Raw genomic sequence first — 13,939 nt, 5'->3', positions numbered from 1 at the left:
ATGGATACAATCTGTTTTCAGCTGTAGAGGTACGCTTCATGTACTTATCAACATGCAGTTTAGAGGCTTGCATTAGAGTGCTTTGGTACTTGGGCCTCTTTTATTTAACCCCCAACAAATGGTTTATTACACGCAGGTGTGAAGGGCAAGCTTTACTTACACAGCCTCACACACAGTAGATTTTTAAAGTTTTTTTGGGTACAGTGGTTTAGCCACAGATGCAACATCCACTTTTGATAAAGATCACTCCACCTGTTTATTTCTTAAGAAATTAAGCATCTTTATTAAGCTCTTATTTATACATGTCTACACATTAATAGACACCGTGTGCTCTGAGACATTATAGTCTTCTACTTCTGCTTCCATCGGTTTGCATTTTAAACTCCCAGCCTTTCAGGTTGTTATGAACGGCTTATATTTCTAACATTTTGTGATGTAAAAGTGAACCATGTTTTTTTTTTTTTTAAATTTTCTGTTTGATGGAAGGACTTAAGACACGAGTTATTTAAACAATTCTAAATGACCGTGTGATGGCCATAGTACTTTATGTGGGCCAAATGTGTTAAGGATAATGTTTATCAATGTAAAATTGCAAAGAACCTTTGAATAGATTATAACATTTTGTAAACAGATACCTCAGAAGCTGTACTGGTAGATCTATGTATGTAAGGTAAAACTTTCCACAGTACTTCCACTTAAGTAACTAAACACATAAAGTCACCCTTACCAATAATCCACTGCTCCTTGAAAAAAAGTAGCACAAACAGACAACTGACTGAGCAATGATAAGTAGAGCTACCCGAGGCCGATACTCAAGCAGAAGAAAATTAAAAGTTGTTGTTTTTGTGGCTCGAAAAATTAAAGAAAGTATGTTTAATAATTCAACAAGACCCGCACCTTCAACACATGTACATTCAAATTTTGGAACAGGCTCAACATTGCTGCTGTTCAATAGTTTTTATCCGTTTGAAAAAGTCATTTTACGGCTTTAATGTTTCCAGCTGATAAGGAGAATGAGTGCGTTTCAAATGTGCGTCCAAAGGCTTTAAACATCTGCTTTGTCTGTAACGACAGTATCAAACTACAGAGCATTGTTTTTACTAAAATTCAACATTTTCCGATGAAAATTTGGCTACTTTTTTTTTTTCTTTACTGTAACACGCACCTCAATGCCATTTTTAGGATATTCTTGGTGATCACATTTTTTCATATTTATGCTTTTGGCACTGAGGGTATCTAATACGCATGTTGTCACTGTGTTTGTACTACCAGCTGTGAGGGCTCTGCTTTTGCTTTGAGCAGTCTGTTTTTATTTTGTCTCGTGAGTGTGTGTGTTTTTCAAACGAGATCCTCGTCAGTTTGATTTTGTTACCACAAACTTTGTGTGAAGTTCACAACAGAGGTAAAGAGATTTAAACACCCCAGTTTAAGGAGGCAGGCAGGGGTTGGACCACCTGCACAGGACAGGTGAAGCAGAGAGTGTCCGGGGGGAGATGTGCAACAGAAGCAGAGGGAACATTTTACAAGATGATAAATGGCAGATTTAGATGATTAAGGATTTGTTGACAAGATTAAAAGACACGTCCGTCAGAGTTCAACAACATTACAGTTTGATTAAATAAAAAAGTTTTTAGACTACACAAGGTTCATTTTCTCCTCTGATAGTAATCATATTAAACATGTCAAGAAAGAAAGAGTATAAAGAAAAATAGTAAATGTGTGTCTAATTAAACTCTTCCTGTGAGCCTTACATCATCCTTTAATATGTTTGGTGTTACAAACTTGAAGAAGCACGGAAAAGATCATCAGACATTAATCTAATCAGTTTTCAGCCTTCATTCATATTGAAAAGTTGAAATCTTCCCTGCTAGACCCAAGTGCAGCGTTTAACACCGTCGGCCAGAACATTTTATTACAGCTATTATTAAATGGAGAGTCCTCTTCACACACTGAGGTTAATTATGAAGCTCCACAGGCTTCTGTGCAAAGACCAGTTCTGTTTACATTATACGTGCTTTAGAAGACATAGCATACCACAGGTCAGCTCAGCAACATTTCGACTTTGGCTTGTTTTTTCTGGTTAACCTTAATTACGTAATTTAGAATTAAAGTTTAGTGTTTTTAGCATTTAGGATGGCCGTGGCGAGTAACTCAAGTGCTGTAAACATTTCATGAAACCTCATCAAAAGTTATCTGAGTTGGAAGGGTGGCTGTTAATAAGCCATTCTTAAGGAAGGAGAACAGAGAAAAATAAGGCTGAGGTGTGCCAAATTACACAAGAAATTGACTGGAAAAAGAAATCAGCTGTAATATGTCTTATGGAGTAATGAATCCAAATTTGAAATATGCATGGAAGAGGTCCGAAGAGAGATACAACAGTGAATGTCTATAGCCGTCTTTAACACAGCGTGGATACTCTACCGTGCTTTGAGGCTGGATTTCAGCCAGTGTTGTTGGAGCTCTTATCCAAATTAATCAAATTATGAATGTAGAAAAGTTCCACCAGATTTTGATCGACCATGTAATACCACGTAGTGTCTGATTGGCTTCAACTTCATTTTTCAGTACGACAATGATCGCAAACATACTGCCAATGTAGTCAAAGTATGCCTGGATGAAACAACGCATCAGTCATGGATTGATCTCTCCAGGGTTCGAACCTCAAGATAATCGAAGCAGTGTGGGATCATCTTGACAGAAAACAAAACAAAAGGCAGCCAGCATCCAAAGAAGAGTCTCGGATGTCTTTCAAGAAGCCTGCAGAACTAAGAAATTACAAGAAAGCTTACCTATTAGAGTTTAAGCTGTGTTGACGAATGAAAGGCAGCTTTAACTGGACAAAAGGGGAAAAAAATCCCACATTGACAGCTAACTCAAGAGACAAAAAGCATTAGAACTCAAGTCATTACCTTACTTAAGGATAAATAAGTTAATTAATTACATTAATGCATAAGCAGAAAATAACCTACAGTAACTGCTTTGCGATATGGAAGTGCAAAAGACAACTGAAAGGGAGGATAGTTTCTATATATGTGGTTTCTATTAAGGGACAGAGGAACGATAAGAAACGATAAGAAATCAAGGACAAGGAGTGTGGTGTAGATAAGTGAGGAAATCCGATCATTACTACAAATTTAGTTGAAATTTAAATATTTTAACTATGGTGCCTCCTGTGAGGGCTGTCTGTTTTCCACATTCTGCAACGGTAAAATACGACTTAGAGGCGGATATTTGTTTTACTTTATGGGCAACAGTTGTTCTTGCTGTTGACAAAACTCGCCTCATGGTTGACTCTGAGAAAAAAACTCTTTCCCACAGAGGGGAATAAACTTATTCGAATATGAGCTTTTTTCCACTAAGACTTGTTTTATGGGGAGATGTACGAAATTATTTACCGGGTTACAAGCAATGATAATATCGGCTGTTGACTCCTCAGCGTCATCATTTTCTATCTATTGAGAAAACCTATTGTAAAAGTATTGAAGAAAAAAACTCTTCCGCCGTCTCACTCCTCCTTGGCCCGCGGTGTGTGTGTGTGTGTGTGTGTGTGTGTGTGTGTGTGTGTGTGTGTGTGTGTGTGTGAAACAAGATCGCCTGTCACGGCAATTATGGTTTGTTTTTCAGTCTCTCAAAAGGAAAAGTAGTATTCACTAAGGAATATTTATTCGTTTTTTACACATATAGGGTAGGCAGCCTGTAGGTTACAAGCGGATAGAAAGTTCTTCTTTTCATCACAAGCTATGGTGTATCTTAAAGGTTTTTTTTACTGCGTCTGTATTATAGGAAAATAAAATACTATTGAAATCTCTACAGGAAGTCAGTCTTTATTCCCATTACAAACGCCGGTGCAGCTTAAGAAAGTAAAATTACACCCGCTATTGTAAAAAACAGAGAAAATTGTCATAATATCGAAACAGAATTCAAACTATGAGTTTGCGGAAAACTAACTGCCGCTCTGTCTCTCTATACAGCACAGAATCAGCTGCTGCATCACCGCTGTGCTTCAGGAACCATACCCCTCCCCTCATGTTTATGGAACATGACGCATCAGGTCTGAAAATGACTAGACACTTCCGGAGTATTTCCGGTAGGGTCATAAGGTCCGGATCGAGGCCTTCCATAGTAAATATGCTGTATTTGAATATGTCATATTCAAAGCCTTCTTCTTTGGGAGAGCAGATCTCATCGGACACAGGAACGCTGCTGGGCTGCAGAAGGAAATCCATCTTGCGTCTGTGCCTTAGAAATTGTGACGGACTCCACCTCTCTGCTTTTTTATTCTCCTCCCCCGCTGCACTCCCTCCCTCTAAAAACTTTTTTTTCCCAACAACAGATGGCGCGCTTCCGGAGGTTTCCCCCCTCCCTTCTCAGGATGCAATTCGAACGCTTAGCAACAGATGGCGCGCTTCCGGAGGTTTCCCCCTCCCTTCTCAGGATGCAATTCGACACGCTTAGCAACAGATGGCGCGCTTCCGGGGTTCACCCCCCCTTCTCCGGATGCAATTCGTCACGCTCATTACACACTTCCGGGGGGGAGGGGGGAGGTCAAAAGGTCGTGATTAGGGCCATCAATCACTTCGGATTAAATTTTGTCATAAGCTGTATGGGAGTATCTCTCTTACACCTGTGTGCATACCTGTGTCGATCAGCATGCTTGCATTCCAAAGGTTTCTCCATGTAACGATCTGCTAGCAGGGCTGGACTGGGACAAAAAATCGGCCCGGGCATTTTGACTAGAGACGGCCCACCAGGATAAAGATTAAAAATGTGACGTCATTCAGGGGTAAAACCGCAAAGGATTCTGGGAACTTGTGGCAAGAGGTACTAGCGATAAAAAGAAACCCAAAAAATGCCAAGAAGCTGTTGTATTATTAACTGCAATAGCCGGTCGCACGACAGCCACGGGAAGCCGACGGGTAAAGAGATCGTTTTTTTTTTTTTTATCGGATTACGTCGTTGAAGAGAAATTTTTTAAGCCATGTTTCCGAAGTAAGAGCCGACGGATGGTCTGGATATACCAAATATAACGTCTCAGAACACTTCAGCTCACATGTTAGTCTGCTCCAAGCATTCCCACAAAGGTCAGAGTTTTTAGTCGTTAATACGTCATTTTTCTTAACATAATTGGTGATATAGGTTACAAGCAAGTCTGGCGCTGAACAGAAATTGTCGCGCTATGCTCCTTTATTTATTGTGTTTATTGTGCATAAATAGTGAATTGTCCTGACACAATATTGCGTTTCGCTTCTGTTATTGCCATGGTACATGACAAAAACATATACTTTTATTCACAGGGTAAAACAGTTGTTTTGTATCACTAATTGTCCAGTGCGATTACAACATACAATATTATTGTCACTGCTACATTTCTGTAATGCTACCAGAAATTATTTCCACTACTAATTAATTACCGTTGAGCTCAAAGGTTATATTAATAAAAGGTTAACGAATGTGTATCTATGACGACGATTTGTGAGACTGGTAAACTTACCTTTGTTCGTACGATGGTCTTTCGTTCTACACGGTGCATTTCAAGGTCCTGTACCCATCCGTCGGTAAACTGTACCTGGGCTTGTTGCAGTGACCTGAAGTTACTGAACTTCATGAGTGTATGCACTCACTCCAAGAACCGTATAATTATAAATCTGAGCGTGGTGAAAGTTGGACAGCACGCTGACGTCTTTTGTCCACTCTGTGTGCTCGTAAGGATCTGACCCTTTCACTCCTTTGATTTTTTCCTCGTATTTTTCTTTGTCTTTTCGTTGAGTCTGTCTTTGTACGGACCGGCATTGTTCTCCTTTTGTTTTGTACATTCCTTTTTTGTGCGGCAAAGAAAAAACAAGAAGATATTGGAACCGGAGAATGAACGTTTTGCGGTGCTGCAAACGCTTGCATTTGATGTGGTACTTGGATTGTTTTGCCACGAGTTCCCGGCATGCAATGCGCGAAAATCACGTGATTGCTAAACAAGGGGGAGGGTGCATCCAGTCTCCTCGGCTGTAATTGGTCCAGCCCAGAGTCGATCATGACCAATTGGCCAATCCAACACCTTTCATTATATATACCCTTCCTAAAAAAAAAAAAATCCATCGGCCCATAAAAACAAAAAATCGCCAGCGGCCCACCGGGCAAATGCCCGGTGTGCCCGATGGCCAGTCCAGCTATGTCTGCTAGGGAGTGTGGGGAGCCACAGCCCCGTCCTCCAGGGTATGAAGCAGGTATGGAGGAGATCAAAACTCCAGACATCCAGAGGCCCCTAGAACACAAGAGACCAAGGAAGACCAACAGAGGGGCAGCCGCGCCACTGTCCCAATAAGAGCTGAGGAGAGTCCCAGATGAGGGCTCACTCAGCAGCCGCGGAGCAGAAGCCAGGGGGAGTTGCAGTGACGCGCCCGTGAGCTCCGCCGGCAGCCAGCTGTGCCTGAGTAACCGAGCCCCAGGCCGAGAGGCCGGGGGCACCCCACCTCCGAAGTGGCCCGAGCGAGCCCCAGGCTCCAGGCCCCGATAAGCGGCCGCCAAGGAGTGAGCCGGTGTGTACCCGGTGTGTACCCAGACACAAAGAACCACCAACGCACCGACACCTGAGGGAGTCCGCCACTGGCAGGGGAAGTGGTGGTGGGTGGAGATAGGCCTCCAAACCTTGGAGGGCCTGAGATGTCCCCAGAGAGGTGGCGTCTGATACCCAACCTGACATATAGACACAGACATACAGGCACACACAGACACAAACATCCATTCCCACCCTCATGCTCTCATATGCACTTACTCCACACTCAACCAACGTGGAGACAGACATAAAGAGACGCTGTACACACGATCACACTCCCCAAGCGTACTCTACGAACCGGGTCTAGGTACCCTTGCCCCTGGAGGGGGGAACTGCACCCAGACCCAGTAGCGGTTTTCTACAATATGCTGGACCTGGCGGCGGTGAATGCTTACATTTTGTACAAGGCATGTACAGTGTGGACAGGCAAAAGAAGATTGTTTTCTCAGTCTTCTAGCTCAGGAACTTTGTTGCCGATTCATGTAGCACAAGGAAATATTAGCACAGACGCAGGCTGCTGAAGCTGCTGCAGCTGCTGTGCCAGGGACTGTAAAGACAACGCAGTGCCAGTGGAATTTACGCAAATTTGCGCAGGGCTAGTAAATCTAGTAGTAGGGACTCGCACCAGGGAAAAAAAGGCTCAGTAATTCTAGTGTTAAGGTGTGAAACAGCTGTGTACTGCCTTTTGTTCCTGGAGAAGGTATTTAACTGAGAGCCATGCTAAGCTCAGGGAGACTCTGCTGACCATCTGTCCCGCGGTCACGCAGGGACTTCATCAAGCTTGGTTGTCTGTTCTTTGTGTGTTTGATTAAAGAATGTTAACTACCGCTCACCGCTCGTCTGCAGGCTTTATTTAAATGGAAAACTTCCACAACAAAATGGCGTTGTCGACATGATAGTCCATGTGGTCACTGAACAACGGTTTCGTGGACGGGCTGATCACCCCTGAGGGAAAAGGTACCTTTGTCCTACCAGCTGTTGAAGCAAAGGAAATGGAAGCGTCACGGAACCGTGTGTTTCAGTTACCACTGAGATCATCAACTTTAAGGGGACTCCTGCAGATGGGTGAGTTGTAGCTAACTTTGTATACAGTCATGAGGAGTTTTTTGTCTTGCCGAGCCGTGAAGTTCTTGCTGCTCCGGAGTTTGAGTCTCCGGGAGGAAAATCCTGGGTTCGAGCCCCCAGGCTGGTGTTCGGTTCCGGTGTTGTGCAAAGAAAAGCAATCGTCTGCCAGAAAGTAATTGCAAAAACACCGGTCCATCACAGGGAACGGTGTGGTCCACTGTTGATAATCACGTCTGCACAATACAGTGTGCGGAGTGACGGTATTTTAGCACTTTTCTGCCGAGAAGGGAAGAAGGCCATTGCAGGGGACGCTCTGAATGTAAATATGGGATCTAGATCCAGTAGCGGCGGACGTTTCACCCAGCGGCCAGAGGTAAAACTCAATATTTGACTGTATGGTAAGAAATGTGAGCGCAAGTATGTTGTGAGATGAAAGAGAATGGTTGTGTGGGAAAAGTTGATGTGTGTGTAAAAACAGTGAAAAATGGGGTTAAAAATGTTGAAAACTAGCGGGAGAAGGTGGTACACCAGCTCCCCTAGGGTGGACACACACACACAAAATTAGCAGAATTGTTGATGAAAATAAGCAATAAAATAGGAAGAGGGTTTGGTGTTTTTCAACATAGGGCAACTACAATCTCTCTGGGTTTTTAAGAAAGCTTAACTTCCATGTGTTTGTCACCTTGAGAACACAAGTTCCAAGAATCTCTCCCTGAAGACAAGAAATGCAGTTCCAGAACAACGAGATGGATCTCAAGAGCTCACAGCAGTATCCTGAGCAGTGAAGAAAAGGTCCAGCAGCAGCAGCTGTGCAAGACAGCGACAGCAAGGAGAAAAATGGCATCATCATGACTGGATGGATGGAGACATAGCTGGACTGGCCATCGGGCATACCGGGCATTTGCCCGGTGGGCCGCTGGCGATTTTTTGTTTTTATGGGCCGATGGATTTTTTTTTTTTTTTAGGAAGGGTATATATAATGAAAGGTGTTGGATTGGCCAATTGGTCATGATCGACTCTGGGCTGGACCAATTACAGCCGAGGAGACTGGATGCACCCTCCCCCTTGTTTAGCAATCACGTGATTTTCGCGCATTGCATGCCGGGAACTCGTGGCAAAACAATCCAAGTACCGCATCAAATGCAAGCGTTTGCAGCACCGCAAAACGTTCATTCTCCGGTTCCAATATCTTCTTGTTTTTTCTTTGCCGCACAAAAAAGGAATGTACAAAACAAAAGGAGAACAATGCCGGTCCGTACAAAGACAGACTCGACGAAAAGACAAAGAAAATACGAGGAAAAAATCAAAGGAGTGAAAGGGTCAGATCCTTACGAGCACACAGAGTGGACAAAAGACGTTAGCGTGCTGCCCAACTTTCACCACGCTCAGATTTATAATTATACGGTTCTTGGAGTGAATGCATACTGTTACGTTTCGGTGTGTCAGTGTTTTGTTTTTGCGTGACTGTCATGTGTTTCCTGTTTTACTTTGAAGGTCTGTTGTTATTTTAGTGTGTTCAGTTTACATTTTCCCTGTCTCGTCAGTTCTAATTTGCCCCAGCTGTGTTTCCCTCCTGTGGTCCATTCCCTAATTGCTCCTTCTATGTATTTAAGCCTTGTGTTTCAGTATGTCAGGGTCGCGATCTTCCCCCCCGTTGTAAATAGTTTGACGTCTTGTGTTTGGTGATGTAAATAAATGTGGTATTTTGCTTTAAATCTCGTTTTGGGGATTATTTTGGTGGAAGTTCGTATTAGTTTTTTTTCGTGTATTTTCTTTATTTTTATTTTTCTGCGTTGCACCCCGGTTGCCTAGGCCGGGGTGTAACATATGGGGGCTCGTCCGAGGCACCGCTCCAGCCTTCGTCTGCCTTTGCTGGAGGGTCCGGGACACCGCTTCAGTCTTCGTTTGTCTTCGCTGGAGGGTCCGAGGAGGGACCGCTCCAGCCTTCGTCGTCTGCTGGAGGGTCCGTGGGACCGCCCCAGCCTTTGTCGTCGCTGGAGGGTCCGTGGGACCGCTCCAGCCTTCATCCGCCTTCGCTGGAGGATCCGAGGGACCGCTCCAGCCTTCGTTTGTCTTCGCTGGTGGGTCCGAGGGAGGGACCGCTTCAGCCGTCTGCCTTCGCTGGAGGGTCTGAGGGCCGATCCGGCCTTCATCCGCCTTCGCTGGAGGGTCCGAGGGACCGCCCCAGCCTTCGTCGTCTGCTGGAGGGTCCGTGGGACCGCCCCAGCCTTTGTCGTCGCTGGAGGGTCCGTGGGACCGCTCCAGCCTTCATCCGCCTTCGCTGGAGGGTCGGTGGGACCGCTCCAGCCTTCCTCCGCCTTCGCTGGAGGGTCCGTGGGACCGCTCCAGCCTTCGTCGTCTGCTGGAGGGTCGGTGGGACCACTCCAGCCTTCATCAGCCTTCGTCCGTCTTCGCTGGAGGGTCCGAGGCACCGCTCCAGCCTTCGTCTGCCTTTGCTGGAGGGTCCGGGGCACCGCTTCAGTCTTCGTTTGTCTTCGCTGGAGGGTCCGAGGCACCGCTCCAGCCTTCGTCTGCCTTCGCTGGAGGGTCCGGGGGACCGCTCCAGCCTTCGTCGTCTGCTGGAGGGTCCGTGGGACCGCTCCAGCCTCCACCAGCCTTCATCCGGTTTTGATCAAACATTTCACTTGGGGTTACATGTTTGATTTTTGGGTAGGGGGAAATGTTACGTTTCGGTGTGTCAGTGTTTTGTTTTTGCGTGACTGTCATGTGTTTCCTGTTTTACTTTGAAGGTCTGTTGTTATTTTAGTGTGTTCAGTTTACATTTTCCCTGTCTCGTCAGTTCTAATTTGCCCCAGCTGTGTTTCCCTCCTGTGGTCCATTCCCTAATTGCTCCTTCTATGTATTTAAGCCTTGTGTTTCAGTATGTCAGGGTCGCGATCTTCCCCCCCGTTGTAAATAGTTTGACGTCTTGTGTTTGGTGATGTAAATAAATGTGGTATTTTGCTTTAAATCTCGTTTTGGGGATTATTTTGGTGGAAGTTCGTATTAGTTTTTTTTCGTGTGTTTTCCTTATTTTTATTTTTCTGCGTTGCACCCCGGTTGCCTAGGCCGGGGTGTAACAATACACTCATGAAGTTCAGTAACTTCAGGTCACTGCAACAAGCCCAGGTACAGTTTACCGACGGATGGGTACAGGACCTTGAAATGCACCGTGTAGAACGAAAGATCATACGAACAAAGGTAAGTTTACCAGTCTCACAAATCGTCGTCATAGATACACATTCGTTAACCTTTTATTAATATAACCTTTGAGCTCAACGGTAATTAATTAGTAGTGGAAATAATTTCTGGTAGCATTACAGAAATGTAGCAGTGACAATAATATTGTATGTTGTAATCGCACTGGACAATTAGTGATACAAAACAACTGTTTTACCATGTGAATAAAAGTATATGTTTTTGTCATGTACCATGGCAATAACAGAAGCGAAACGCAATATTGTGTCAGGACAATTCACTATTTATGCACAATAAACACAATAAATAAAGGAGCATAGCGCGACAATTTCTGTTCAGCGCCAGACTTGCTTGTAACCTATATCACCAATTATGTTAAGAAAAATGACGTATTAACGACTAAAAACTCTGACCTTTGTGGGAATGCTTGGAGCAGACTAACATGTGAGCTGAAGTGTTCTGAGACGTTATATTTGGTATATCCAGACCATCCATCGGCTCTTACTTCGGAAACATGGCTTAAAAAATTTCTCTTCAACGACGTAATCCGATAAAAAAAAAAAACGATCTCTTTACCCGTCGGCTTCCCGTGGCTGTCATGCGACCGGCTATTGCAGTTAATAATACAACAGCTTCTTGGCATTTTTTGGGTTTCTTTTTATCGCTAGTACCTCTTGCCACAAGTTCCCAGAATCCTTTGCGGTTTTACCCCTGAATGACGTCACATTTTTAATCTTTATCCTGGTGGGCCGTCTCTAGTCAAAATGCCCGGGCCGATTTTTTGTCCCAGTCCAGCCCTGGATGGAGATGTGCATTTCCAACGAGCTGCAACTTCACTGTGTGTAAATGGACCTTTGAAAAGACTGCCTGAGTTGGACATTTCCCACTTTTGGAGAAAAGAAATGAGACAGTGGAAAACACAGGACAACTGACTCTCACTGGACTGCTGCAAGGGGGGGAGATGAGATGAGACCACAGTGGAAGGAGCCGGGGAGGACATGGAGGAAGGCTGTTTTAGTGTGGGAATGAAATTTGGGTTTAGGAAACTGGGAAGAAAAAACGACTGCCTTGCGTGGAGAATTGAAAAGTGTCTATAGCACCACAAAGAGGAGAGGTACACAAAAATTACACAAACAGAAAAAGTGCATTAATCATACTAACACAAACACACATGCAATGAAGCTCATGAAGATCAAACAGTATTATAAGCATGCGTTTCTGTTACCATCATCTTGTCCGGTTCACTTAGTGGGTTAAGAAGTGATACATAGACTAGTGAACTAGTATTATTTTTGGGGAAGGATGATTGAATCATAGCAGGGGTGAACAGAATGCTGCAGGGGGGTCAGATGAGTGGAGACTAATAGATTATTGAGTTTCTTGTTTCTGATGTGTGGGGGAGGTCTTATCATGACACACATCTGGGTACATGGGAAGAAACTCATCATCTAATAGAATATTGCTGTTGTGCGAGGTGTGTGACTGGTGGATGAAAGTTTTGGAGATTTACTGATGCATTTTCTTTTGGTACCACTTTGAACCTGCCAATTAGTTTTGTCTTGATCTATCATTCTAAGAGAGTACGCTTAGACAACTTCTAAAAGAGGCCTTCATATTTTTTGATTTTAACAGTGCACTGAGATTTTTTGTTTGGCAATTTTCTCCTTTTCAAGCAGGCCTGCAAGATCTGGATCGAAAGCGCTACACAACATGTTGATCAATCGCAAGTGAGCTTCTCCAAAATTAAAATGGGCTCGGGAGAAAGCCACTTATTTGGGACAATCACAAAACAAGTCCCTGCCAAAAAGGATTCAGCGAGGTAACCCAGTCTACATTCTTTTTTTTCCTTTTTTGAAATGGCGTCATTGCTGGCAGTAGAAACTGATTGCGTCACGAGAGGTTCTACTGTCAGCAAATAAAAAATGGGGAACTGACTGGACTGACAAAAGCTTGACTGACTGGACACCAGTATGCAAGATTGCACCTCACACACCGGGGAAGCTTTCATTTTTAAATTGCAGAGACCGTGACATGAGGGATATGGAAGGATTGACTGAGGCGCAGATGCAGACCATGACCAGGAGAGAAGGCTTCAAGAGGACCAGTGAGAAGCAGGGACCATCTCCAGGACAACTGACAAACGACAGTGGACTGCACCACTAGGCTTCCAGGAGATTGTCATGAGATTGTGAACAGCAAAACCTTAAAATAAAGTGAAAGAGATTCAGCGTGAGGAAGACAACTAAGGTGTACGACATGCTCTGCCTTAAATCGTCCGCAGCGTTGGAACAGAAACTGAGGAATGAAGAGAGCGTGCCAAGCTCCAAAGGTGACAGCGCAGAGGGAGATCAGCGTTGGAATTATGACTCTGTAAATGGCACAGACACCAGGAGCCATGACCGTGAAAGGGAATGTCCACCTAATGCTGTTTCACTTTGCCATGCAAAGTACTTTGACACTCTGGAGAAAACCTTTCCTCTGTGTCATTGTTGTTGCCATTTGCACGTGAGAGCTTAGATTGTGGGGAAGATTAAAGATGAACAAAGGGTGGTGGGAGAACAGTGAAGTGAGGATACACAGTGTGAAACTCCTTTAAGTGAACAATAATGTTGATGTGATAAACAGAATGTCAGGAAAGAAATTCTGATATTAATGTGATTCTTTGATTTAAGAATCAAAGGGTGGGATTGTATAGGAATTTCTTTTACTTATGTATTAATCACATTATTTTGTTGTATGATACCTTGGTGCCACTGGATTTTAACATGTCTCACACTCATACAGTAAGACAAATGGTGGGGGTGTAGTAAGGAAGTTGCTTCGGCAAGCGCGTACGCTAAATTGGATACGATACAGAGAAGATTAGCATGGCCCCTGCGCAAGGATGACACGCAAATTCGTAAGGAAGTTGGGGGAAGCAGACAACTCCACAGGAAGAGTCTTTGTGTCTTCGAGGACTCTGGGAGGTAGCAAGGGAGTGTGAACCTTAAGGTGTGAAACAGCTGTGTACTGCCTTTTGTTCCTGGAGAAGGTATTTAACTGAGAGCCATGCTAGGCTCAGTGAGACTCTGCTGACCGTCTGTCCCGCGGTCATGCAGGGACTTCATCAAGCTTGGTTGTCTGTTCTTT

The 13,939-nt window shown here is 44.2% G+C and overlaps 1 pseudogene; it reads left to right on the top strand.

Moving 5' to 3' along the window:
• Positions 1-13,625: 13,625 nt before the first annotated feature.
• LOC146640064 (U6 spliceosomal RNA) lies at positions 13,626-13,720 on the top strand (annotated as a pseudogene).
• Positions 13,721-13,939: the final 219 nt, after the last annotated feature.

This window comes from Diplotaxodon limnothrissa, linkage group LG1 (assembly GCF_057381915.1).
Source record: "Diplotaxodon limnothrissa isolate DT_005_m linkage group LG1, D_limnothrissa_male_GT1.1, whole genome shotgun sequence".
NCBI classification, from domain to species: Eukaryota; Metazoa; Chordata; class Actinopteri; order Cichliformes; family Cichlidae; genus Diplotaxodon; species Diplotaxodon limnothrissa.
This window is presented reverse-complemented; position numbering and strand designations above follow the sequence as displayed.